This window comes from Puntigrus tetrazona, unplaced genomic scaffold, assembly GCF_018831695.1.
Source record: "Puntigrus tetrazona isolate hp1 unplaced genomic scaffold, ASM1883169v1 S000000666, whole genome shotgun sequence".
NCBI classification, from domain to species: Eukaryota; Metazoa; Chordata; class Actinopteri; order Cypriniformes; family Cyprinidae; genus Puntigrus; species Puntigrus tetrazona.
Genome location: NW_025048287.1, coordinates 352,501 through 367,597, shown reverse-complemented (window position 1 = coordinate 367,597; position 15,097 = coordinate 352,501). Strand labels below are relative to the sequence as shown.

General features: G+C 46.4%; 1 pseudogene; it reads right to left on the bottom strand.

Moving 5' to 3' along the window:
- LOC122334888 overlaps positions 1–15,097 on the bottom strand; it is a 79,030-nt pseudogene that overhangs the window by 61,065 nt on the left and 2,868 nt on the right.

The following is a 15,097-nucleotide window of genomic DNA, read 5'->3' as shown; positions in this document are numbered from 1 at the left end:
CGGAGCGCACGTGGCGCGGGCACCGTACAGAGCTCTTGGGGAACAGTCTCTAGGGTGCCCTCTTGAGCCAGGCATTCAGGACGGCTGGGCGGAACCAGCGGGCTAACAGGACAGCTGAACGGGAACAGAAACTCTGGATACAGGGGAGGTGCCCAGTCTAGGTCCAAATCCACATCGTCCAGCTCCTCTTGTAGATCCAGCAGTCCCAGGTGGATGATCAGCTCATCCTCAGCCGATATGCAGTGGGCGGAACTCCACTCCACACTCTCGCTGTAAACGGCTGTCTCCACCGTGGCGAGCTCTGTTGCCGGCTCACGCACCTGGTCTGTCGCAGTCGGCTCGGGTCCGGTGGCGCTCCACGGCTCTGTCGCTCTCCTCGGCGATGGTTCCGTGGTCGTGCCAGACTCCGCGACTGTGCCATCGGTGGGCACAGGTTTGGGCTCCGCGACGCTGGGAGATGATGGGCTGGCTTTTGGATCTGGAGTGCGGTTCTCCAGATCCAGACGCTCTCTCGAGGGCCGTCTCTGAACAGCTTCGCTCGTGTGGTGGTGTTTAGTCCCCGGAAGTGGATCGAGCAGAGGAAGCTGTCCGGGTAGCGTGAGTCGTTCGCAACATAAATATTACAGCTAAAATACAAGTGTTTGTGAACGTATCTTTGTGAAACTCAGTCTGTATCTGTGGCACACGGACAGTGCAAGCTCAATGAAGCATCCTGATTAAACTTATTTTTCACACGCCTTTAGGCCTTATAAATGAAAACACGCCAATTTTTTTCAAACATAACTGCACCTCACCCACAGTGATGGTGCCACAAGCGGAGTGGTATCCGGGCTAGGCTAGCAGCTATCCCATATAAGCCAGCTATCGCCACCATCGTACTGGCAAATGTTCGCTCTTTGGATAATAAACTGGACTATCAGAATGCTGTCAACACAGAGGACTATAAGAGACTGTTGTGTTTTTGTGTTCACAGAAACATGGCTCAACAACAGCATACCGGACTGCGCCTGCTCAGCTCAACTCACTAACATACTATCGAGCGGACAGAGTTCTCGATGCTGTTCCTGGAGTATATATCACGCAAACACTGCTCATTTCTTTTGGAGTTCATGATTATTAAGTGCCAGCCATTCTACCTTCCAAGGGAATACTTTTTTTGCTGTATATATCTCTCCCAGCTCCAACAACAACAACAGAAGTGAGGCACTAAATGATCTGTACCAGAACATAAGTAAGCAGCAGACAGCCCAACAAGATGCTTTTCTCATCTTGGCTGAGGATTTCAACCATGCAGACTTCATAAAATACATCAACGTATAGACTTTCCAACAAGGGGAAACAACACCCTGGACTTTGTTTACACCAGAGAGGAGCTTACAAGACCCTTCCTTCCCCCACCTCGGTGCCTCAGATCACCAAACAGATTCAAGTGTGGCCAGAAGGGTCATCAGAGGCCCTTCAAGACTGTTTTAACACCACCGACTGTGTTCAAGCAGGTTTCCACAGACCTCTAGGAGTACACAGAAACTGTTACATCCTACATCACCAAGTAAATTGAGTCTGTGGCAGGGGATCCAGACCATCACGGACTACAAGCCCCCACTGCAGACCTGCAACAGCACCATCTCGCTGCTGAATGAGCTGTTTGCTTGCTTTGAGGCAGTAACAACAAGACTCACTACCTCTCGGTGATGATGCTAACCCCAGAGGAACCTCCTTCAGCAGGTTCAATGCACGCAAAGCTCCAGGTCCTGGCAACATTCCTGGACTGTTCTGAGAGACTGTGCAGCTGTACTCACCAATGTCTTTACAGACATTGTCAACACCACAGCACTGGCCAGTAAAGCACAGCAGCATTTCTACTTCCTCCACAAACTGAGAAGAGCCAGAGCCCCAGCCCCCATCATGTGCACCTTCTACAGAGACACCATCAAGATCATCCTGACCAGCTGCATCACTGTGTGGAATGGTGCCTGCAAAGCATCCCGCCGAAAGACTTTCCAATGCATAGTGAAAGCAGTTGAGAAAATCATCTCTCTCATCCCTTCAGGACATTTACAACACGTATCTCACCCGCAAAGCCCTTTGCATTGCAGGTGATCCTACCCACCTGACACAGCTTCTTCAGTCTGCTGCCATCAGGCCAAGACCAGTAGACTGAAGGACAGCTTCATACATCAGGCTGTCAGGAAGCTGAACTCCCTCCTGTCCTTGCCCCCCTTTCCCTTCCCCTCCTCTCCTTGCCCCCATGCACCACTGACCCTAACCCTCTCACATCCCAGAACAGTTAAACATTAATTTAAGTTTAACATTAGACTGCATTAGACTGTTTGCACTACATTCTTTATTTGCACTGTTTTTCAGTGGTTTACACTCCTTTCTGCTAAGTGCCTTTATTTATCTATACTGTACATATCTGTATATAATTGTATATAGTGTCACGTTTGGTGGTTTGACGCAGGAAGAAGCACTCGAGAAGAGAAATAAACTTAAACAGGTTTAATCTTCTTAACAGGGAAAATAAATATATACAAGCAAGCAGGCAGGCAGGCAGGCAGGCAGAACATAAACCACATAGGTAACCTCGACGATCAGACAAACGTGAATTCAAAACACAGGACTTAAATACACAAGGTAAATCATTAAATTAACAAGACACGGCTGCAGACAATAAAGCTAATTAACTAGAAGGGAAGGTAGGGCACAGAGAGCACATGGCACGAGACAAAAACAATAACACAGTCCAGAGACGTGACATATAGTTGTTCTTTATTATATATATATATTGTGACGAGCGTCCCGAGGATCCATCAGCGTTGCCCTGGGAACAAACCTACAACACCTGCACCAGCCACTCAGCGACGGATTCACCGCACCTGGAGCTCGTCAGCAGCGGGCCAGATAAGCCCGGCCAGACGGCGGCTTCAGTGAGCCATGAGACTCCAAGCTGGATGCTAACCCGTTGTCTCTCTCTCTGTCTCCCAAAAGCCACACCGTGACGGGCCTACCTGAGCTAATTCCCCATTACCTCACCTTGGACTCCCTCACGACTCTGAGCACTGGAAACACGGAAGACGACTCACCGCTGCACTCACCGGACTCACCGCTGTGCTCACCGAACTCACCGGACTCACCGCTCACGTACTGCTATTGTTCAATAAATACACCCTCCGGGGATCCCAAATCACCTGTCTCTCTTGTGCTTCCTCTGCCTCGTCACAAACTGGTGGAGAATGCGGGCAGTTTAAAGCACAAGAGAACAGAAAACGAAGAAGAAAAAAAAAAAAAAAAAAAAAAAAAAAGGACGCACGCCGCCATTATTAAAGGTCCCCCACAACGTCATCAACTTTTTTCTTTGTTTTCCCCCAGCGCAAGCGAAGATGGAGGAGTTCCTCCAACGCCTCGCCGAGGTTTCGGTTCGCCAGCAACAAATCGTCGAGCGTCTGGCCACACGACAGGACGAGACCGAGCAGGAGCTCGCCGCCCTCCGCGCCGCCACTCGACCGTGCCTCGCCGTGCCCGATCCCCGGGTGCAAGCCGCCCAGCTGCTACCCAAGATGTCTGCCAATGATGACCCCGAAGTCTACCTCGAGATGTTCGAGAGTGTCGCGACCACCGAGGGGTGGGATCGGCGGGATTGGGCACGAACGTTGGCCCCGCTGCTGTCAGGAGAGCCCCAGCGTGCCTACTTCAGCATGCCGGCCAACCAGGCGAAGGTGTATGACGACCTGAAGGGAAATCTTGGGCATGACTGTCACCTGATTCCAGAGGGGTCTTTCAGTCTGCCGGCAGGCGTCGGGCCGCTCTGGCTAGCTCAGCCGGCTCCTCGGCGGAACACCAACCCCCACCATCATAGTAGAAAGAGTAATGATAGACCGGCTCCTGCGCTCTCCCCGGAGTTATCGCCAGGCATTCGGCATGAGAAACCCCAAGACCGTCCTGGAGTTAGGTCTTTCAAGCTGGCGGAAGCGGCACAGCGTCGGGAGGCCGGGAGTGGCGCTATCTTTCCCCGAACCGCGCCGGAGGGCACGGCGACCGATGGAGAGGCGGCGGCCCGACCGCCGAGGCCTGCCGAACCTCCAACCCCTAGAGCGTGGCTGGCAGGCTGCGGCCTCCACCGGAGCTTCCCGCTGCACCGAAATTCCCATCGGCTTGAATGGGCGGAAGCTCAGTGCCCTCCTCGACTCCGGCAGTACCGTCAGCCTGGTTCAGTCCCGCCTCCTACCCCCACGCACGGAACCGCGGAAACGGCTGCCCCTGATCTCGTTCACCGGGACACCAGGAAAGTGTCCACCCGCATTATCACCTTGACGACCGCAGTTGGAAGCTGGCCCCTGGAGGTGGGCCTCGTGCAGGACCTGCCGGTACCGATCATCCTCGGGCGGGACTGGCCGGGCTTCGAGGAGGCGCTGCACACCGCGACCCAGCCTGCCAGCCCCCGAAGCCCTCGCCGGAAGAGGCGAGAGAGGGGAGAAAACCGCCGCCCTGCCGTTCTCCTAGCGTCGGACAGCGGAAGAGATGGTGAGTCCCCTCCGCCCGCAACTAATGTCTTCTTTGATGTGTTTCAACAGGTAGTCGGAGGGGGCTCGTTCGGCCGGGCCCAGCGTGAAGACAACCGACTCAAGAACTGCTGGAACCAAGTTCATTTCATGGATGGAGAGGAGACGCGGCCCGGCCCCCATCCTCTCCCGCATTTCATTGTGGAGAACGGCCTACTCTATTGTGTCGCCCAGCGGAGGGGGGAGGAGAAACGGCTCCTTGTGGTGCCCCGAGGAAAAGTGGACACCATCCCGGAGCTCGCCCACGCTCATCCGCTGGCAGGACACCTCGGGGCTGCCAACACCAACAAGAGGATCCGGGACCGTTTCCACTGGCCAGGGCTCGAAGGCGACGTAAAACTGTTCTGCCAGGCCTGCCCCGAGTGCCAGAAGACCTCGCCCCGGCCACCTCCCCCTAGTCCACTGATCTCGCTGCCGATAATCGAGGTGCCCTTCGAGCGCATCGGGATGGATCTGGTGGGCCCGCTGCCGAGCTCTGCCCCCGGCCACGAACACATCCTGGTGATCGTGGACTACGCCACCCGGTATCCCGAAGCCATCCCACTCCGCAAAGCCACCGCCAAGGCGATCGCCCAGGAGCTCTTCACCCTGTCCACCAGAGTGGGGATACCCGGGGAGATACTGACCGACCAAGGCACCCCTGCAATGACTACCGGCGACTCAACCAGGTCTCCGAGTTCGACGGATAGCCCATGCCCCGTGTAGACGAACTGCTCGAACGTCTGGGAAGGGCCCGGTATATCTCCACCCTCGACCTCACCAAGGGATACTGGCAAGTTCCGCTGTCAGAGGAAGCCAAGCCGAAAACAGTCTTCTCCACCCCCGGCGGACACTGGCAATACCGCTCCCTTCCCTTCGGCCTACACGGGGCTCCAGCCACATTCCAGTGCCTAATGGACATCCTACTCCGACCTCACCAACAGTACGCCGCCGCTTACCTCGACGACGTCGTGATTCACTCAGAGACCTGGGAGGACCACCTTGAGTGCCTGCGGAGGGTGCTCTGGGATCTTCGACGGGCTGGACTCACCGCCAACCCCAAGAAATGTCACCTGGCGCTCTTCGAGGCAAAGTACCTGGGTTACCGAGTGGGAAGAGGACTGATCCGGCCCCAGGAGAGTAAGGTCACCGCTGTCCAGGAGGCCCCAAGACCCACCAACAAAACCCAGGTACGCGCCTTCTTGGGGTTGGCTGGGTATTACCGTTGCTTCATCCCCGACTTCTCCTCCATAGCCGCCCCTCTGACAGACCTGACCAGGAAGGGGCAGCCTGAACGGGTTCTGTGGAGCCCCGACGCGGAGGAGGCGTTCCGGAAAATCAAGGCCACACTCACCTCGGACCCTGTCCTGAGAGCCCCGGACTTCGGCTGCCCCTTCCTGCTACAGACGGATGCTTCTGATGTGGGTCTGGGAGCCGTGCTGTCCCAGATCCAGGAGGGTGAGGAGCATCCGGTCCTCTATATTAGTAGGAAGCTGACCCCAGCCGAGAAGAACTACGCCGCGGTCGAGAAGGAGGCCCTAGCCGTCAAGTGGGCCGTCCTGGAGCTGCGGTATTTCCTCTTGGGCCGGCGGTTCACCCTACTCACCGACCACGCACCCCTGGATGGCCAGGATGGCCAGGGCCAAGGACACAAACGCCAGGGTGACCCGCTGGTTCCTCATGCTCCAGTACTTCCACTTCGACGTGCAACACCGCGCTGGGGCAGCCAACGCCGACGGCCTGTCTCGGATGTGGTCGGCTTTTGCAGGTCTGTCAGGGGTTACTCCCCACCCACCCCCAATATCCCCATTACTACATTCTGCTTTGTCCACCAGGACCAGGACAGCGCTTGGGGGGGGAGTGTGACGAGCGTCCCGAGGATCCATCAGCGTTGCCCTGGGAACAAACCTACAACACCCGCACCAGCCACTCAGCGACGGATTCACCTGGAGCTCGTCAGCCGCGGGCCAGATAAGCCCGGCCAGGCGGCGGCTTCAGTGAGCCACAAGACTCCGAGCTGGATGCTAACCCGTTGTCTCTCTCTTTGTCTCCCAGAAGCCACACCGTGACGGGCCTACCTGAGCTAATTCCCCATTACCTCACCGTGGACTCCCTCACGATTTTGAGCACTGGAAACACGGAAGACGACTCACCGCTGCACTCACCGGACTCACCGCTGCGCTCACCGAACTCACCGGACTCACCGTACTGCTATTGTTCAATAAATACACCCTCCGGGGATCCCAAATCACCTGTCTCTCTTGTGCTTCCTCTGCCTCGTCGTGTATATACATACACACACACACACACACACATACATACATATATATGTAATTAGTATTTTTTTATTTACCTGTAATTTTTATATTTTATTTTGTTCACCTAGCCTCCAAGAGTAATGCAATTTCAATACTCTGTATGTATGTGCTATACGTGTGGAAGAATTGGCAATAAAGCAGACTTGAATTGACTTCTTGAAACATTGGAGGGAAATCTGGATCTTTCACATTTGTCTTATTTAAAGGTTTGGAAAAGTTTTCAACAACATTACACAGTGTGTTCAGATTTTTCTCCTTAACTAAAGACTCTGATTGGTTGTCTCCAAGCTAACATACTCCTCGTAAAGTACTGATTATCTAAGTCCTGTGTCTTGCCTATCTCCTATGTGCTTTCTGTGTCTGTTTTCGGCTGGGACTAGGTGATGATCTGCAGCGACCTTCCCACATCCAGTTTTCCTCAGGTCGATTTGGTTAATCATGTAATTCTCCAAGTAGAAGAGGTTCAGAGTGATCATCCAGTCCCTAAAAACTACCGGGCCTCACCAGCTCACCTTTTTCCAGGACCCTTCACATATACCAAGCCAAATGTTCAGACCATTCATCTTCTCCCAGCACCTGTGTCTTTTCTCATTCCCCAATCAAACCTCCCCCAAGCTGACAGGAGAAATATTTGAGTCTTTAGACTATGCCTAGACAAACTAATGATTATGAATGTATGACTATTAAGTATAGCTGTATTTCATATTTGTTACCATGTACATACTTCAGATAAGTACCTTGTGTTACCACTCATTTGCCTGTAGGTATGGATATATACCATGTGCGTACCAGGAAGTACATGACTGCAAAAATAAAGTGCTACATTTCTTTCTTGACTGGATGGGTACCAGCAATTTTGTGTGTATTTAAGTATACTGTATATCATGTCTTTACATTCTTGATTCATGCAGGTTCACAGGTGATAACTATTATAATAACAGTACATAACTAGAAGTGTATGTCACTTACTGAGTCAGGGATAAAGCCAATGGCACGCAGTTCTACTTTTCCAGAGACTGAAAATGTGTTGACCATGTCAAGAGGAATTCTGTGTTTGAATTCCAAAATGTGAACCCCATTAACTGCTACCTACAAAAGTAAGTAAGACATATCAATTGACAAATCATGTTTTTTTGTATCACAACAACTACTACTAATAATTAATATGTGGGTTAAAATGCTTTTAACAGGCAGAGGGCTATCAATCTCATTTGTTTATACCTGTGATGTGATGCCTTACACTCACTTTGAAAACGTCACAAAGAACCAAGATTATGGTCTCAAAAGATGCTCCTTGTTTAAAAGGCATAAGGTCAATATTTTCTTCTTTTCCCCAGTTTTCATGTTGTAATGAGTTGCACACAATCTGTGGAGAGCTGCTGAAGCGGGATTGAAGTGAAAGGCGATGTCTGCCTGTGGCTTTGTGCTGCATCCACATGTCAAATCGAACTGAAACCTAGGAAGGCACAATAAGCATTACATGGATGATTAAATGATAGTCTATAGCAAAATAAAAAGGTTTTAGGACTTAAGCACTTAATTTATTATGAGACACATTTAAAACAATTTTAAAAATATGTTTATGTATATACAGTATATTCTAGTTGTTACTATATAATATGTGGTTTTCTGAGACTAACTATACATCTAAAAGAAAAGTTGGTACACTCTAGAAGTGCCAAGTCCGGTTCTTGGAGATCTACAGTTCCTTAGAAGAGGAAAACGATTCCATACCTAAACAAATACAACTGATACAGCTTGATATTCAGGAATGCTTGGCAAGTGTGTTCAAACATGGATGGAACTAAACTCTGTAAGAAGATAGAACTCCAGGAATAAGATCTGGCAGCACTGCAGGTATACAAAATACTCAAAGAAATTAAAATATGCATGGTCTAAAAATTCCACCCACTTTGTTAAAATTTTGGCAAGCTCTAAAAAACAAAAAATATATTTTACATTCTAATGGCTGTAGGACCAGATTTGCCACAGATGAAATTTTGCCAATTGCTCAGTTTTTACACATACAATATACATCCTGCATTTCCCTGTTTTTGGACTTAGTTCGGAGTTATTTCCATCCAAACTATGGACCTCATCACCTACCAGTACCATCCTAGCCACTGGACCTGTCACATGGGGGAAAAGACTGGTGGTGTCCAGTGTGGAAAATCACTCACTGATATCAGCTCGAGCAGCTGGCATCACAAGGTCTTCAGTCCCAAAGCTGCTATTCATTCAAGCCCACCATTTTCAGCCTATCAAAGCTTGCATAGGAGGACCTATGGCTACCTATGACCTTATGGCTACCACCAATTCGGACACAGAGTTGACGGCAATGCTTTCCTGGGCCACTGCACGCCTCCCAGTCCTGAGCCTTGCAGCAAAAAGATTAGTTCCTCGGTAAGCCCTGCCTGCCCTGGCTCTTTTCTATTTCCAGAAGTACATATAGAAGCTGATGAGCTTGTAGATTGCCCTTTTTTCGTCCAGAAGCTGCCCTGGTGGGGTGGCTAGGGGGTATGTTGAAATTCCTCGGGTGGAGAGTGAGGTTGCACTGCATCTGTGCATGCGAAATGCTGCCACTTGGAAGAATAGTCCTTGCCTCCCATCCCAGGGCCTGTAGGCTGTCAACCACTTCCGTAGCTGAGGCATGCAGTCCTGTGGGAAATCTAGCACACCCTGTCCCCGTGCCTTCCACCGCTCCCAGGTTGGCCACACCTCAACCTGCCCATTGCCAGGGGAGCCCTCCTGCTCCTCCCTATGCTTAGAACCAGTCAAGGCCAGTTAGAACCTCAGGAAGTTTCAATGTTCGGTCGACTTAAAGAATGCATACTTCTATGTCTCGATTCTTCCTCAGTGCAGATAGTTTCTTTGGTTTGCGTTGGAGGGTTGAGCTTGGCAATGATTTGGAGTCGAGCGTGATTTGGAGTTGATTCAGACAAACCCAGGTAGACCTGTTTGCTTCTCCCACTGCCATCTGCTTTATTGCCTCACCGAGAAACCCCTCAGTATAGATGCACTGGCACACAGCTGGCCTCAGGGGCTTCACAAGTATGCCTCCCCCCCCAGTGAGCCTTATCGCACAGACATTTTGCAAGATCAGGAAGGACGACAAATAGGTCCAATTGGTTGCACCACATTGGCCCACCCAGACATGTTTTTGGAACGCATCTCGCAAGAGACCCTCCTTCTCTAAGGGGTACAGCACCCTCTGGCACTCACGTCCCAATCTGGGGAATATATACATTTTTACAAAAAAAGTTGTCTTTGGAATATTTCACCCACAGTCAGTCAGGAGGTCACCACCCACATGCCGTGTTCCCAACAGCGCCCCACTTTTACACAACATAATTAAATGAGACAACTAAATATACAAAATATAGGCTATTTTAGAGGGCAGGGTTACTTTTGAGGTCTGGTACAAATATGACATTGACTAGAAAAATACATAGGCTATAGGCTAAGGCTCATATGCATGTATAATACATGTAAATTCATGAGTAAAAATAAAATTCAGACTCACGCATTCTTATTAAATAGCGGTGATTCTGCTATGTCTATTAACTTCAAACATTTGAAATCACAATCACATTTTAATATTTTAATTTTAATATTTAAGGTTGCTTTCGAGCAGTTGCTGATCCAGATTGCAGCGCTCATACTTAACGCTCCACTTTAAACAGCTTCACAAATGATCTTGACAGCAGGCATGAAAGTGGACCTTTTCCTACAACGGAAAATACAATATCTGACTATGTCTAAGTTTTATGCTGTGTTCTTGCAACATGCACATGAGGAGGAGGTCATTTTTGGGGTTTAAATGAGGAGTTAAATTAAGTTAGGGTGAGAGACATGATCGATCAATCTCCAGTGTTGTATCTCTGCAACTCTTCAATAAAATTGCTGACTATTGTTAAGTATTGTCGGTCATCCTTATTCCCAAGAAAAATTCCACAACAAAGCCAGCAGCCACATGCAATGGCACCTGTGATGATTTTACAGCCCAGTGTGATCCAATCACAACTGGCAGTGGCATCGGTAACCCAGCTAAGACCGATGATCCTGCCTGCGATGGCCTAGTGCTGCAACCAGCAGCCATATCACAGGAGCAGGATGAATGATGCTAATGATAAAGCTGGGGTCTGTGAATTGGTATAATGTATGCGGGGCCTGGACTTTACCCAAGGGTGATCTTCGGGGAGACTGCATACTGAGTAGAAACATACATGGAATGAGGACTTCTGTAAGACCATCGAAGCTCTGGCTCGGCTAGTGCAAGCAGAATTTCCTTTTGTGGACACCGTAACAATCTCCCATTACGTACAGGAGAAAGACGAATCTGTGTGGAATTGTTTTATTTTATCTGCATGAATGCCATATGCAAGGTGTGTTCATGAATGAACTGAGAGCTGAGATTCCATAGGGGGTGAAAAACCTCTTTGTCAGATAGAGAACAGGACGACTGGAAGAGATCTACATAGACACCCTGCATTGGTATTGACAAAGAAAGAAAGAAAGACTGACAAGCGGAACTGCAGCGGGTCACTGTGCCAAAAATAGCCAAACCTGTGAGCTAGACAAGTAAGAAATGACCACAAAACCAAATGCGGCAGGGGCAGTGTGGCATGTCACAATGATTTACGAAAGTAAAAATTTTTGATCAGTGACAAAATATTTCATGTTAGTTGAGGGGGTTCCTATTGAGTTTCTCACTGATTCTGGGGCAGCCAGATTAAGCATACGACCATGGGACCTGCAATGGCACCGTTTTTAACTGAGCAAACAAACAAATCCATTTCGGTATCAGGCCATGAAATTCAAGAAATATTCACAATGCCGCTAAATTGTGAAACAGAAGAGAGGCAAGTGCTGACACATGCATTCCTCTGTTCACCCCAATGTCCTGTCCTAATCAAGGAAAGGGATTTATGGTGTAAACTAAATTTGGTTTTGAAGGCTTATCCCCAGGGTGTAAGAGTTGTGGAGGAGGAGCACTTTTGTTGTCTCCATCTGTGCCCCAGTGGATTTATGTATGGCAAATCAAAAATTATGTCTGAGTAAAAATGGTGGTGAAATGGCCAAAACAGTACTAAGCCTTTCAACACAGAAATAATGCTGCCTGACAATTTGCATCGCACATCACATGTTGTAGTGGAAAAAGTCTGTATCAAAAAGACTGGTTTGAAAAAAAAAAACAGAAAAAGAGACATTAAAATGTGAAAAATGCTATTGGTCACAAAAGATGTGCTTCTAGGGCCAGAAGTGTTCCCCACTTATCTCTTTCTAAATGAAAAGACAAAACATGGTCGAAGGTGGGTTTTTTTTATAAAGAGGTGTGTATACTGACTGGCTTGAAGTCAAGTCTGATGGGGTTAATAAAAGGGTGTAAGCCGGTGGTAATAACTCCAAAATCTGATTACAGGACACACCAAAATCAATACCCATTGAAAAAAGAAGCTGGGGATAAAACCAGTGTCTGAGTCTGTTGAAAGAGGGAAATATTGTGCCATTCAATGAGTCTCGTTTACACCCAGTTCCATTTACATTGTGAAAAAGATCAGATAGAGGCCAGCCAAAAAGAGTTTTGTACAGGATTTACGAGCAGTAAATGCAGCTGTCAGACCAAGGCTGGTTTCAGAGGATGCACATTTTTTTGACTGTGCTTATGCATTCTTTAGTGCCTGTGGAAAAACAGCCAATTCCAGTTTGCATTTGAATTTAATGGGAAAAGATACACTGGCCTTACAAAGAAGATTTTAACCCTTAACTCTGACTTGTTATCCAAAATACAGTTTTTGCTAATAGCAAGTTACCTTTTTGGGGCATGTCATAACCAAAAAGCAAATGCTGTCATTTTTGGGAATATGTTCATACTGTCCTACATTTATTCCTAACTATGCAGTGCTCAAGCAATCCCTGAGAGCTCTAACAACAGGGAAAGGATTGAAATCAACAGACAAAATTTGAATGGACGGAAGAGGTAGAAGCAGCATTTATAAATATGAAAGTTCAGCTGTCATCAGCTCCAACATTTTGGCTGTCCACCATTGAAAAACCTTTCGTTCAGATGGTCGATGAGAAAAATGGGTTTATGACAACCGTGTTCTTGCATGCTCATGGTGACAGGTTAAGACCTGTGGGTTACTTTTCCAGTAAACTTGATCCAGTTGCAGCAGGACTGCCTCAATGCTTGAGGTGCAGTGGCAGCCTCTGAAAAGGCTGTCGGTTACTCCAACCTGACCTGAATGGTACCACACACAGTCACCATGATTCTGCAAGAACAAAAAACATTGCATTTATAAATGGCTAAGTGGCTACGATATCATACTATCCTGCTTGATATGCCAAATGTTATGGTTAAGCGTTGCACAACCTTGAATCCTGACAATCTTCTTCTGAAACCAAGTCAGTATATGAACCAGTAATTATAAACACATACATTTTCGTCATTTATGCCCACTCAATCACACGCAAACAAAAACACAAACAAACATAAAAACTCAAGCAAAAACAAAACAAAACACTCAAACACAAACATGCACACATAAACAATCCTACAGTTAAACATTTTTTATGATACGTCATACAAACCTTTAATGGAATTAAACAGGGGTATCTCTACAAGAGGATGAAAAGCATTATGATTAAACAATGAAGTAACTTTTGTTGTTGTTGTTTTAATATAAATTTTATATTTATATTAGTCTCTTTCAAACCAACAGAGATTTTCCTTAGTCTGAAAATCAGTTGTCACACGTTGTTTGCAACAAATGTAATTTTTAAACAAGTGTCTGACTGAGTCTTTATAACAGATTAGACTTTTTCTACTATTTACTTTAGATAGATTAAAAAGTTATTTATCTCCAATATGTATACAGTAACTGATGAGGACATGAACAAGAATAATTACATAAACTCCATGATATTATGATTCCATGATATTAATCAAATTGACAAAAGAAATAAGGTCTCTTCAAAACACAGTAAACCTTTCTTATAACGTTTTAAATGTGTTGAACAAACATAGTCGTTTGTTAGCATTTGTTATGCTTGTAGTTTGTAGTTAATCACGTTTAAGCTAAAGTTTAAGTCTAAAGCTTTCTCAGACCCCACAAACTGCCAAAACCTGTTGTTAAGCCTGTCATTACAAATCCTAAAGAGAAAAGTCTTCCATGCATCCCATTTTCATTTTGTCTCAGGAAACAAAAGACTGTCAGTGTGACCATTAATCATTTCAAAGCTAAAAAGGTTAGTTTTAAAACTATTTTTACAGATACCTAACATCTTAAAGCTTCTGAACTGATAAGATATTTGTCTCAAACCATCAAACATATAAGATGGTGTTAATAAGATGGACTTAATGTTAATTATTTGGATAATTTATTAGGTCAATTATTTGATAAAATCTTAGTAAAAATTAATCTATATACTGTGGAAAAATAAATATGTTGCATTTAAACACCATGGTTAATCATACCATTTTTTTAAACTGAGAAAGAAAGTCTAATCTGTTGTAAAGATCCTGTGAGACATTTGTAGTACCTTTGTTTGAGGATTACTTTTGTTGTAAACAACTTGTGACAATTAATTTACAGTCTAAGAAAAATCTGTTTGAAAGATCTAAAATAAGGATATTTAAACAACAACAGCAAAAATTATATTATTGTTTCTTCATATTGCTTCATCTTGTAGAGATAGACCCTCTGTAATTCTAAGTTTTTATTTGTAAACATTTTTATGACATCATAAAACTCAAAATGTTTACCTTCAGGGTTGTTTATGTGTGCATGTTTGTGTTGAGTGTTTGTGTGTGTGTAATTAATTAATTAAGAAATAATTTTTTCAACACAAAACACATGTAACTCTCTCTTAGGTCCAGACACATGTTGTCTAACCTCAATAGAGTTCAGAATATCTAAGAATGCTGATTGTAATGCATCTTTTCATTATTGGCATGGACATTAAAATTAAGACTTTGTCTGCAGCCAGTAGTAACTCAGTTAAAAAAAAAAAAAAAAAAAAATCTGTAAATTCTTTAATAAAATCTGTGTGGTGCCCTGGTGGCCTGTATACAGTAGCCAGTACAAACATGACAGGGGTTTATCACTAACACTATTCTTCCCTCTGAGAAGTACTGAGAATATTATTAGAAATTGTAGCAATACCTTCCCTTTACCCTTCGAATGTGGCTCATTCTTATAGCAGTAGTCTTGGGGGATAGACTTTTTAAAATAATGTATT